Here is a 13,114-nt window from a genome sequence, read left to right as displayed (position 1 = left end):
TAACAGTGAAACAGCCCATGGGATAAGGGGGCATTTGTCCCAAGAAAGGGTATTATGCTGTGACTGTGTAGACTACACAGAAAATTGTTTGCTTGATCAGGTGAGGCTAGGGGTTTTTTAATGGCCGTTGCTGGTATCTAAGTGCTGGCAGTTATAATGTTTAATTGCATTTTCTTGTAAGAAAATGCTTATCTTGCTAAAAAATGGGATTCTCTACAATCTGTTTTGTATGCTTAAAAACTTCTGGTTTTTAGTTCTTTACCATCAGTGCTATCTTAATGCATCCTCTGAGGCCAATTCTCAAGTCTTACCCTCTGGCAGTTTGAGGCTGTCAGTGGGCAAAAATGTCCATGCCAGGTCTTCCCACATGACTGCTCTCCTTACCTGTCGATGGCTCTGCCCCCTTCTCCTGCAGGATGTGCTGGAGCCATCTCCTCCCCTCTTGCCTCCCACAGTCCCCAGCTGGGCTCTCCTGGAAAGGTCTCAATCCAGTGCTCCTAAACTGGCCATGGCTTGTGCTTTGCTGTCCCATCTGGCTACTAAATTGATGCTTTTTTGGATGCTGGAGGAGAATTTTTCTCTCCTTTCCAAATCTCTTAATAACTGAAGATTTGGGTGTAAAGCACTAACTGAACTCGGTTCACTGGTGGTTTTTTCAGTCATAGCTTGATTTTTTTCTCCCTGTAGGAATGGGGAACCATTTATAGCCGAGGTGGGCCGAGTTTGCAACTTATTAATCTCACCCTTGCACGTGGGTTGAAAAGAGACACCATGTCTTTATCAAAAGCCAGGCTAGCACAAAAGCCTATGCAAAATCATCATCAAATCCTATTAGAGGTGGAAAATATCTCTTAGATCATCTCATTCATTTCCCTGCCAATGCTGGACTGTTCCTGAGAGTTAATTTTCTAGTATCTGCCGCCAACTCCCTGTGTGACCACAGGTCTGTCATCTTGCCTTTGGGTTGTCACTGTAACTTCCACACATTTCCTTGCATTTCCAAACAAGCCTTCTTTTGTTTGGTGCTTGTCTGTGTTGCTATTTGCCCTGCATTAGGTGTTTTCAGTGGTTTCTACTCAGAGAGCATCACCAGACCTTGCTTGTGGCTGGGAGAGGTATCCCTATGGGATGGGGCATCAGGGAGTGCTGTCTCCTGATCAGGAGCTCCATCTCAGCAGCCACTGCTACCTGCCATAGGCACTGGGGAAGCAAAATCCCAAAGGGAGGTTCCTCTCCCACAATTGTGGCTGAGAGTTCAACGCAAGCAGGTCGTCTCTCATAGAGCAATTCCCTTCTCCCAACCTCTGCCAGTGCCACCTTTGATAAACTCCCACCCTGGACTGGCTGTGTCATCCACTCGGCAGGGGAATAAGTAATAAGAATTCAACACTGGAGCTATTTATAGCATTAAGCAAACACAGATTTCATCAGGGTTTGTTTCAGAGGAGGATACTGCCTGTAGGAGCGGAGTAACCTTACTTGTAACTTTCTACGGGTGCTGGTGGCCGTGGCTGAATTCCCTGGCATGGCAAGGGTCTGGGCAGCCCTGGCAGTGCCAGAAGGTCAGTCCAGCAACTGTCACCCAGAAAGCATCCAAAGCATGAGCTGTAGATAACGGCCTGCATTTGCAGGAAATCTGAGGGCCTTCTAATTAACTGAGGATCTCTAAATTAGAGCGAAGCCACTCGACAAGCCCCCTTGTACGCCTTAAGTGTCAGGGCTCAGCTGATCGCCGCATCTAACAAGCGGCTGATTTTTAATAGTAGCTCCGAGACTCAATCAGCTCCTAATGGCTCCGTTTCAAAACGTTTCAGTGCATTTTTCATCTCTTACTCTGGAATTTATGCTCTTTGTTCCCTGCTCAAATATTCTGGCCCTTTTCCTTAATTTCAGGCTTCTGCCTTGCGACAGCTCCTCTGCCCTAACTAGGCAGCTCATCGTTTGCCTTTTCCCGCATACGATTCACTGCCGTGGCTGCTTGCTCTGCTTTCTAATCAGTAAGTTTCAGAAATTCCCCCTTTCTCTCCCCCTGATGTATAGGTAGTGCTGCAGGGGCTGGAATTTCATAATTGGAAGGAAACCCATGTTTAAGCAGACCCCTGTGTAATAAGAGCTGAAAAGTGGTTTTATTTCAGCTAACCCCCCTCCCTTTAAGACAGCAAGTGCAGTTTGCAAATGCACCTGATCTTGACCTCCCTCATGCTGCTGTTCTGTAGCACCACAAATTTGGGTGCTGGCACTCCTGTTTTACACCACGGACAGTGAGGCTGAACCCTCATTTCACCTGCCTTCACAAAGGATTTAGAATATGCACATTTAAACTGAGGGCTTGGAGCTGCTGGGAGGACAACAGGGGGATCTCTTCTGGTATGTATCTCCTGTTGCCAGTAATGAGACCCATGGATACATCCTCGTGAAGGCGGCATGAGAAACTCACACATCAGCAGTGATTGGGCATAGTTAAATTCCATTCAGGAAGGTAGAGAGTTAATCAGCAATTCTTAAAGACTTCTCCGCATGTGTTTATGTTCAGTGGCTTATCCATATCTTGGCAATTATTCACGTGAAATAGAATATAAATCCCACGGCCTAATTTTTCTTTGAAAAATTTCCCAAGGTAATCAAATCCCGAAGTGCATCTTGTATTCCGGTGGTTTGATCAGTAAATCAAATTTTTATCATTTATCAGCAAAAGTTAGATTTAAGCATCCTCACTGTAATGTTTGAAAGATGAACATTTGTTTCAGCGGGTACTGTGCCAATCAATAATCTTCCAGCTTGACTCAGCTATCAATTATTGCCGCAATTATTTGTCTAGTTGGATATTTAAAATGTCATCAGAAAGAGATGATTACATATTCCAGAAAGCAAGGCACTGTATAATCAGATGAACTGAATTCAGTTAAATGTAGTGTGGTACTAACCTGTCCTTCAAAGCTGAATTCTGCAGCCACGACTGAAACAACAGCTTTCTGCATTATTGTAAGGAAACTGATCTTAACCTTGGAACGGCGCGTGTTATTGGGGTCGGGTAATACTCAGAGAGAGGAGACCTTGCAAGCCTGGAAATTGAATCAGCCTCACTGACATAAAAGAGGGAGGTGTTTTGTGTGTGTGTGTGTGTGTGTGTGTGTGTGGTTTTGGGGTTTTTTTGGGGGGGGGTGGGGGAGAGGGCTGGTTTTGTTGGATTTCATCTGCAAATCTATAAATAAGAAAATCCACTCTTTATCTGCTTTTCTGGGAATTTCAGCTCCTGAGCTTGAAGCGCCAAATTTTCGCATGCCCTTTTTGCATTCTTTGACTTGATGTATGTGTGGTAAATACTCTCTGTGCCCTGAGAATGCAATAAAGCTGTAGCAATTCTTGCAAGTCTTACATCCTCCAAACTCCAGATATTCAGAGTATTATATCATTTTCAACTTCAAGGATATCTCAGCGATGGAGAGGAGACAGAATAAACCGGAGGAGATCAGACAACTTTACGACACCTTTTGGTCCTATTTGCAAAGCAGAGAGGGGGAAAATATATATATTTTATTGATTCTACTAATACTTGCTTGTGCAAGTTATGAAACTACACATGGTAGGATCTGGTTCAGCACTTGCTGTGCTTGCAACTCTATGGTGACATTGAACTTGCTCAGGGACAGAATAAACCTTTGCCTTTCTGGCAGATGATTTGCAGTCAGAGGTGTCATTTGGGGGAACCTGCAGTTCCCCTGACCCACTTTGACAGGATGGTTTGCTACTGGCTAAATATCATTAATTTGAAAGTGAGAGGAAAGTGAAGCCAAAGGGGAAGGCTGGGAAAGAAGAGAGTCTAAAGAGGATCTGTTTTGGGAAGGAAAAGGTGGAATAAGGCTCTCAAGGAGTCACCAGCTTGGCTGAGGGCTGAGCCTTTTCAGCATGGGTGGGAGTAGGGTGCTCTAGGGTGGAGAAGGGGACCTCCATGGTGCCTGGCTGATGAGAAGGGCCAAGCAGGGCTGGCAGGGACCACCACACCTCTGCAAGGTGATGGTTTAAATGCATGTGCTTTACAGAGCTGGGCATGACAAACAGAGCTCTAAGATGTGAAAAATCAACAAAAATAAAGCAAGGCCATAGGCAATGAGGAGATTTGATGGCCAGGATGTAACCCTGGCAGCATCATGCCTGCCAGTGAGCAATGGTGGGAAGGCATCAGCCCCACTTTCTCCCTGGGGTGGGGCTCAGCCGTTTTGAGGCACACTTCATCTCTCGGAGAGTGTCCCATGTGGCAGGGCTGCCATATCCTACAGCAGGGTCCTGCAGCACTAATCAGGTCACCAAGCATCAGCAGCTCTTCCCAGGAAAGCAGCGTCCTGGCGTTGGTCCAGGAGTCTCTATGTGTAAGAGATACGTGTGTGTATGATGTGAATTGCAGAGCAGTGTCCACGGTGCACTCACCTGTGCTGGGTGCCTGTTGCACAGCTGTGAGTGATGCCGAAACTGCGATACAAACTGGGAGAAACATCCCATCACTGGCCTATGCCCCACACCAGTGGGGATGACCTGAAATGTCATGCTAGAGCATCTTCCTTTCCTTTGTAAGAAACTTTCTGAAGTGTGCTCTGCCTTTCTTTCAGATGCTGCTGGCCAGCGAGAAAATAGTAGAAAACGCAATAATTCATCACGTTGGTGTAGTAGTGAACAAAATTATTTGGAAGCTCTTTCTAGCTGTATAATTACAACAGTGAATTTAAAACGTGAGTTACTGACTTGATTGTCCCCAGCAGCCACTGGTTAAATGCATAATTACAGACTGTAGGAGCCAGGTAACATTTCCTAGATAATCACGTTAGGCTATGGAAGGGCTTTGATGCTCTTTTTGGGGCAGGACTTAAATGAGACTTGATCCTTGGAGGGTCGTAGCCCAGGCAGACCTTCCAGCAGGCAACACACCTGGTGCCAGGTAGGTCCAGAGAAGCTGATTTAGCAGGTTTCATCCCGGTGGTGCCACTCCTGTTTGAATCCATTGCTTTACGATCCCTGTGCCTGTGCTCAGGAGAGGTGGTCTGGGAGAGGCGGACAGGGAAGTCTGCAAATCATAGACACATAGAATGGTGTGGGTTGGAAGGGATCTTGGGGATCATCGAGTTCCATCCTGCTACCACAGTCAGGGACACCTTTCACCATCCAGCCTGGCCTCGGTTCCTAGTATCAACCTCTGTTGGCGCTGCTGTCTGCATCACCTCTGTTTCTCCATCCCCACAGCATTAGTGTATAGGGTGAATACCTGTGCATGATCAGGTCACCTGTGCTTGAGGGGTTTCTTTATACAACTTCATTCAGCGCTGAATTTTGAGCTCAGCATTGTTTTCTCATGACAGATTTCTTCTGTTCCTCGCTAATCAAGATACGAGAGATTTCCACCCCCATTTTTAGAAAAGCACAAAATCAGTCACAGCCTCATACCTTACTTGCCAAGTTGGAGCTTGAAGCAGGTTTTCTTGGTGGCCAAGTTGTAATCGCCTTGAAAATGGTGATAGACATTGAGGTCAGGCCAGTATGCCTGGCAGGGACTCCAGCACCCTGTTTCTCCCCATTGAGGCTTTGGCAAAAACATGTGTTTAGTTGCTTGTTGTTAGTGAAATATTTTTGGGGGGTGGAATCTAGGTGTTTGGTTTGGTTTTCCTTACAGGAATGAGTGAATACACAAAATATGTTGAGGTTACAACCAAAATGGTCATCCATGAAATCTCTATTTCTTCTGCAGGCAGGAACTGGTCTCCTTGTTTCTATCCCTCCCCACCTGCTCTTTTCTCAGGCTCAAAATACTTCTGATTTGTGGAAACTTGAGCAGTGCTGCAACACTGAATGAAAATTTGGCTTTAGAAGAAAATTTAATTCTTGAAGTTCCTAACTCTAGCCTAAATCTTTGACTGGCAAAGCAATGCCAGCTGTACCATTGTTTTTATTACTGTGTGGGCTTGAGTTTCTTTCTGAAGTTTGGGTCATGGCATTAGCGTTTTGAACTGGTTCTCTAAAAGAGTTTTTAAAAGGAGGTGTAATGAAAAAATGGCATTATCGATACTTGGTTTAGAAAGTATTTTCCCAGTTGTATTAATATGATTTCAGGAATTATAAATGTGCAGGCAAATTATTTTCAGGAATATCAATATTGATATTGCAATTTGTGAGCGCGATGAGGCTCTGGAATAGCTTGCCCAGAGAACTTGTGGATGTCCCAGGCTAGGAACAAGGCCTGTTCAAGGCCAGGCTGAATGGAGCTCTGAGCAACCTGGTCCAGTGAAAGGTGTCCCTGCCCATGGCAGGCGATTTGGCACTAGATGATCCCTATGGTCCCTTCCAGCCCAAACCGTTCTGTGATTCTGTGGTATAAATTTTAGGAATGTCTTTTATCAATAAGTCATAGGTAAGGAAAAGCTGGTAAAGATGGCAGATGAGGTGTTGAGGGTCCTGCAAAGCAAAAGATCTTCTAGAATTTTGGAATTTTCACAATTAAGCTGGTCCCAAGACTCTCCATCAGGCATGTACGTGAACAACATGGGCTTGGTGTGGAGGCTTTTTTCAGAGGCAGAACAGCAATAGTGCTTCTCATTTCACAAGCAATACTGCACCAGTGCCTTCGGTTTGGGAACATTGTCCTTTTTTAGGGTTTCTGAATCCAGTTCATATCATGGTAAAGAGAAAAGATTAGAGAGGAAGTACCTTGTACATAAATGCAACTACTGCTGTTATTTAGTATTATTCTAATTATTATGACAACAGCAGTGACAATGCTGATACGAACAGTGCTAACAGCTACTTACAACTGGTTAATGATGGACCAGGTTAATCATGTGCCTTTTGCAATCTGGAGGATCAGGAGGAAGAATTAGTGCAAGAAGGAAAATAGATGTTTGGACAGTTACAGTTTCCTTGTATCATCATTTAAACTGATGCTAACACTATCAGGAAAAGGTGAGTCATGCCAAAGTGGCTCACTCTTACCAAGGGAGAAGTGGGCTGCTGCAGGCATGGAGTGGACCCACTTATCTCGCAGCCCTGCAACACTTCCTGTGTCCCAACTGTTTCGCTTCTCTAGTTTTCAGTTGAAAGGAATTTCAACAGTACAGATTTCCAAGAGAGAGAGAGGTGGAAAATAAAAGAGATATTTGACAAGCCATATGGGGAAGAACTGAATCAAGTACAAGTGGTAACAATTAGCTCAAATTCTTTTCTTCCCCCCTTTAAATACCATAACGACTCTGAATTTATCAGTCCAAAAATCAAGCAGTCAGTTGACATTAAAGCTGAATAAAGAAGTTCCTGGGTTTGGCTCAGGTGTTCCCATAATTGTTTGGTGGCAAGCAGAAGAGATGGGGGTGCTTACTGGAGGTTGCAGGTATTCGAGTCACTTTTAACTTAGCTGTGTGACGAAGGTGTGTATGTGTCCTGTAGGCACAGATAGGCTGGTAAAGACTCTTTGGCTTTGCTTACATGTGTGGGTTTCTTGGGAATGTGAAGGAGAACACAGGATCTGAGCCACCAAGGCTTGTGGGGCTGGCTTGCAGAGGGATGCTGCTGAGAACAAGGACTGAGCATCCAGGTTGCAAGGGCCAAATCCTGGTCTGCCTGGAGATTTCTCTGGCACAGGGATTTCTCTGAGGAAGTAAATCTGCAGCTGTGAATGAAATCCTTACGAACACCATTGGCATGTATGCACTGGCTGCTTACACTGCTGGTTTGTGTGTGAAAACACTGGGGAAACTGGGGTGTCTTTAATACTGTGTATTTGTGTGCAGCCCGTGCAGTGCCCTGGGGTAAAATACACATTGTAGTGATATCTCACTCCTTAATGTGGTGGTCCTTCCCGGAGCATCCTGTACTATGGGCTGCGTGTTCTGGTTACAGGCACCCAAAGGATGCTTCACATGCTGTTTCAGTGTGGCTCTTCTGTAAAACGCTGGTGTGTCCGGCGAGCAGCTTTCCTGGATCCAGCCCTGACTTTTGAGAAACGAAGGAAGCTCTTCCAAAGCACATTGGCACACGCATGCATATTATTCCATTACTCACTTGGCAATGCCTGAACTTGCATGCCTAGCTCCAGAAATCCCTTTTTTCTTATTTCCCTCCCAGCAGTGGCATCTAGCTGACAGCTTCTCCTCCCAGCTGGTCTTCTTCTCCCCAGCATCTTGTCTGGCTTTGGTGCTGGTGGCTGTGGACATGGCTGTGGGTCTTGCTCAGAGCCAGCGATATTGCGCCTGGAGGTGTTGGCTTGCTTTGACTCGGACTCTGAGTGCGACGGGTGTATCTGTGAGCACAGTACAGAAGTGCCAGATTTTTCTTAATATAAAAAAGCCCCTTAATGCTGGAAGCAGCCATCTCCTCATTTTTTATTGAGTAACTGCCAACTGCCCTTAAAGGCACTCAAATGCCAATATCCATCCCGCTCATTTGTTAACATTTTTCGGATCAGAAGCTAAATCTGTCACTCGTGTGTCACTGGTTAAGTAATTTCTTTTGGGGGCATGGCAAACAAGAGCTGTTCTGCTACTTTTTTCATTTCAGGCAGGAGCTAATAACTTGAGAAATACTAATGATTTGTGCTGTAGTGAAATGCTGTGCCCTGTCACTAGTCCTTTGCTGGACAGGATGTAGAGAAGGAATAAATACATAACGGTGTGTGAGTATTCACTGGGTGAGACCAGTCAGGTTTCATCTTGGGCCCGGGTTTGTGTTTGGTACATGGTATCCCCGTGTAATTCTCCTAAAGGGGTAATTTCCTAAATAGGAAGAAAATGAGCAGTAAAATTGACCGGGAGGAAAAATGTACATGCAAAAACACCAGTGGTAATTGGAAGCTATTTGTAAAGAGTTGATGAGCTGTCCAGGAAGGAGAGGGCAACTTTGGCCCAAATCCAAAACCCACTTCACTCGCTTCAGTGGTGAGATGAGAACAGCAATTAGATATTAAAAAAATCAATATATGACAATTAAAAAAATGGAAAATGGATAGCAATCAATCACAGTGAGAAACCATGGTGGGTGGAGAATGGGTTAGGGGAGCTGAGGATGCTGAGGAAAACTCATGCCTGGCATCAATGGGGAGATGAGGAGAGAGAGCTTCTTAGGGTCCTGGAGAAAAGAGAAATCCTGGAAGCACTGGATGGAAGAAGCAGAGAGGTAGATATTTTTAGTAAGTATTTGTGCTGCAGACCTGGAAAGCAGCCGTGTTATGTTTCTGTGTCATAGGTGGGTGATGATATTTTTTTTAGCTCATAAGTAGCTAAAGGAGGATTTTGCACAAGGTCCAATGGAGAGAAATATTTTTAAATAAAAAGGCCCTGACAACTTGCACCCCTAAGAGTTGACATGTGATGCTGGTTTTTAATAAAGCTTATGGACTGGGAAAATGCTGTCAAGAGCTGGTCAGGGTGATGTGGGAGAGTTGGCAACACTTTGCTTATCTCTTCTGTGCAAAATAATTGAAGAGCCAACATAAGATTCAATTGATATAGAATTAAAGGCCAGAAATATAATTCATACCTCTCAACTTAGATTTATGGAATATAGATCTTGTCAAATAAACCTGATTTCATTCTTCTAGATGACAACTTTGGTTGATAAATGTAGATGAAATAGACTCTGCACCACGTTGGACGCAGCACTGTGTGACATTGTGCATAGGAAGACCGAGCACTGGGGGGTACAGCTAGCCCAGATGGTTCAGAGCTGCCCAGCAGATTTGGGAATGTGGGGGCTTAGCTGTATTGGTCAGCAGAAGCTGGTGGGAGCCGCAATGGTGGTTAGCACTCCATTGGTGATCTAGAAATTAATATGCAATTGCAGCTGATTAGGATTATGGATAAAGCAAAGACAGGTGGATGGCTGAAGAGGGACAGATTAATGGGTGGTCTGGAAAGACTGTGAAGAAGGGTTTGTTGAGAGCACATTGGGTACAGCCTGCCATGGTCCTTGGCTAGAAGAGCAGAATCAGGACTGTGCTTACAGAGCTGAGGTGCAGTACTGCAGAAGGCAGGATCTCCATGTCAGAGGAAAACCAGCTCCTTTCCAGCATGATGCCAGGGTGAGAAGGGCTAGGCTGGTCCTTGAGTAGTGGAGGAGGATGAAGGGGTGGCTTCAGAATGAAAAAATAATTAAGTTTTGAAGTGTGCCTGATTTCTGGGTGCACAAGTACACTTGGTGTCTGTGAGGAGGCAAGTCACATACCAAATAGCTTTTCAGTTTACCAACCACAAAAAACCTCAGCAAAAAAAGAGAACAAGTAGAGATGGGAGCCACAGAAATCCAGGTTACCTGTCTGGAAGTGTGGTTAGCTCTGGGAACTGAGTGTGATGGCAAGCAGTGGGTGTTCTCCATGTCTTCTGAGCTGGTTTCAGTGGTTTTCAGTGCAATATTCTGCTTTGCCCTGAAGATATTTTGTGAGGCTGGAGGAGGTCATGCTTTACCGAAAGACACCATGCTGGTCACAGAATGATACGTTTTGCAGGAAAGGTCAGAGAGTGAGAACAGGTGTTCCCTTTGAGCCTTAAACTCCTTGATGTGAAGCAACTGAGGATGTGAGCTCCAGCTCTGCTGCTGGTGGCTGAGGAGGGCTGGTTTGATGGTGACCTGCTTTGCATCTCTTTATGGAGGATTCCTGGTAGCCTCTTGGAAATCAGATGAAAGCCCTAATGGCATCACAGTGCTGCTTTGGGTAACACATCCCATCACATTGTCCTGGTGGATGATGAGGCACAAAGAGCCCTGTGGGTCCTTCTCCAGCACTGTCCTTGACCAGCACCAGCTACTGCATCTCCCTGCTGTGAGATCCACCTCTCTTGACCGTGGTCTTACTCAGATATGTTGTCTGGGAAGCCTGTGTGGACACAGGCTGGTCCATAGGTAGAAGACATCAGTGGATACACAGTCTGCAATCCTGTCTGACTTTTGAGGAGACCCCAGTGCTGTACCAAAAGCCATGGTGGGATGGGAGGAAGGGAAGGTGAGTCCCTTCAAAACCAGGGGTTGCCGCAGCAGTGTAAGGACCTATATTGTCTCTGCAATGCGTGGATTAGTGCCGTAATTCTTGCAGTTTGGCAAGGCTGCATCGGACTGGAACGTATCTCTAGGTGGTGATATGGTCAGTCAATAGCCTTCATAATTAATCAAGCACTAATAGACAAATTAGAAATCATGTCTCTTCAAAGCAGGAGGTGGAGACAAATGGCTGGTGGATTTTAACTGTTTCGCTCCTTTATTTTATTGCCTGGTTTTATGTTGCTCTCTTGAAAATGGTGGGTTGTTTGGGGAAGTTTTGTACATAAACATGATTTTAAATTTAAATTATTATCTTGATTACCAAATGCGGATGGTGAATTGAAAACTTGTTTTTAGGCAAGCACATGAAGAATAATCTTACATTTTACACTCCACTAAATCAATGTAGCCCTAATTTTGCTACGCAGGAAATCAATTCCAGTCTTCATAACAGTCAAAGATGTTATGAACAAAGTAATTTCACAAATTATGGCAAGTAACACATTTATTGATGAGTGTAGTTTAGAAATTTAGAATTTGTGAGCGCTGTAATATAATAAGGCCGTACTGGCAGGAGCTGAGTGAAATACAGATTATATGGTGAAACTGTAATGCATCATTTGCTATTAGTGGACTGGTAATAATTACCAGTTTCAAAGCAGCTTTTTCCATGTAATCTTTAGTCTCAGTCGTAACAGCCCTTCTCATTGACATTATGATTACATGAGCTGCCCTTATGATCTAGAATATCTAGTTGATGGGAATACTAAAATGTGGTAGCGAACGCTCGATGTTGTATCCTCATTATAAGATAAAATGCTATTTTCTCTGACCTGATCTATAAGGTAGAGAGGCGACGCAGTGTTACGTTGTTAGCTCCTACCGTGGTGTTAAAAACTTCCACTTCGTTATGGTGAAGCAAGATGAAATTTCCCTGTTAAGATTTTTTTTTCCTGAGCTCGCAAATGAGCATAAGAATGTGAAAGTCCAATTGAATTTTCCTCTAATTTCAGCAGATTTAAGTATTTATCTGTGCTCGCATGCCTGGCACACGCTAAACACCACAGTGCATTTTATTCCAATGCCGGCTTCAGGATGAAATGTTAAATATTATTCCAAAGACTTTTAAAGCAATTAGAGTGTTAAACACCTGCTGTAGACAATTGAGTCTCTTTGCTCACCTGATTCAGCTTCTCAGGCCAAACATAGAATAACAGCAGAGGAAGAAAGCTGTGATGGGGCAGTACAGCCAGTGCTGGATCTGCTGGATAACAGAATGGTTTGGGTTGGAAGAGATCTTAAGGATATCTAGTTGCACGTCCCCAGGTCATCACTCAGCTCACCTGAGGAAGAAAGTGCCCACAGGAAGCTTTTCTTCCCCTCCTCCCATATGAGATGAGAAATAAGTCAGGCATGGATAAATCCATGTTTTCTTTCCAAATCTGCCTTAGTTATTTTGTTAATTTTTCTTTTTTTCATATTAGGCAAATAGGGGAAACATAATGGGGGCAACTCTCAGTACAGCCCAGGAGTGGTGCCTAAGAAGCAGATTCTTTGGAATGTAAATGTTGGGTCAGGGCAGGAGTATGTGATGAAGACAGGTATCACCCCAAGTGGTGATGTCCTTGGAGGGCTCCTGGTTTATTCCTCAGCAAACCTCAACATTATGTTTATTTTGTAAAACCTCACTAAACAGCAGCTCTAGGAGAACTGCTGAACAAGGCTGGAAATGGATTTTATCCCCCTTTTAGCTCTGGTTTCAGTTTACCAGCACTTAGCAAAAAGCATACATATGGGGGTGGAAGTGAATTATTCCCCAAATCCCAGTAATTGATAAAAGATCCCTCACCTTCATCATATCTCACACCACTCCTTCCTCACGGGCAGCCCTCAAAAAGTTATTCATCCCCCTTGTTTTGCCATATATTAGGAGGGGCTGCTCTCTGCTGTCATTATTAGCCAGCTTTTTGTTTAGTTATTTATTAGTTGGTTGCTCTTTTATAATGTCCATGTTATCTCCAAAAATAAATTATCATGAAATAGAGTTAGCTCACTACTTGCCAAAGTGGCATTTACCATCCTCAGCTTCTTTTCAGCGCGAGAGAAATAA

General features: G+C 44.4%; 1 protein-coding gene across 1 annotated transcript in view; it reads left to right on the top strand.

Annotated features, from left to right (window-relative positions):
* The window catches only part of LOC103808570 (B-cell lymphoma/leukemia 11A-like), a gene marked incomplete at its 5' end in the record, with an annotated part of 58,376 nt that overhangs the window by 42,339 nt on the left and 2,923 nt on the right, over positions 1–13,114 (top strand).

Source organism: Acanthisitta chloris, unplaced genomic scaffold, assembly GCF_000695815.1.
Source record: "Acanthisitta chloris isolate BGI_N310 unplaced genomic scaffold, ASM69581v1 scaffold35788, whole genome shotgun sequence".
In the NCBI taxonomy this organism is placed as follows: domain Eukaryota; kingdom Metazoa; phylum Chordata; class Aves; order Passeriformes; family Acanthisittidae; genus Acanthisitta; species Acanthisitta chloris.
The sequence above is the reverse complement of the archived record's forward strand: the minus strand, read 5'-3'. Positions and strand labels throughout refer to the sequence as shown.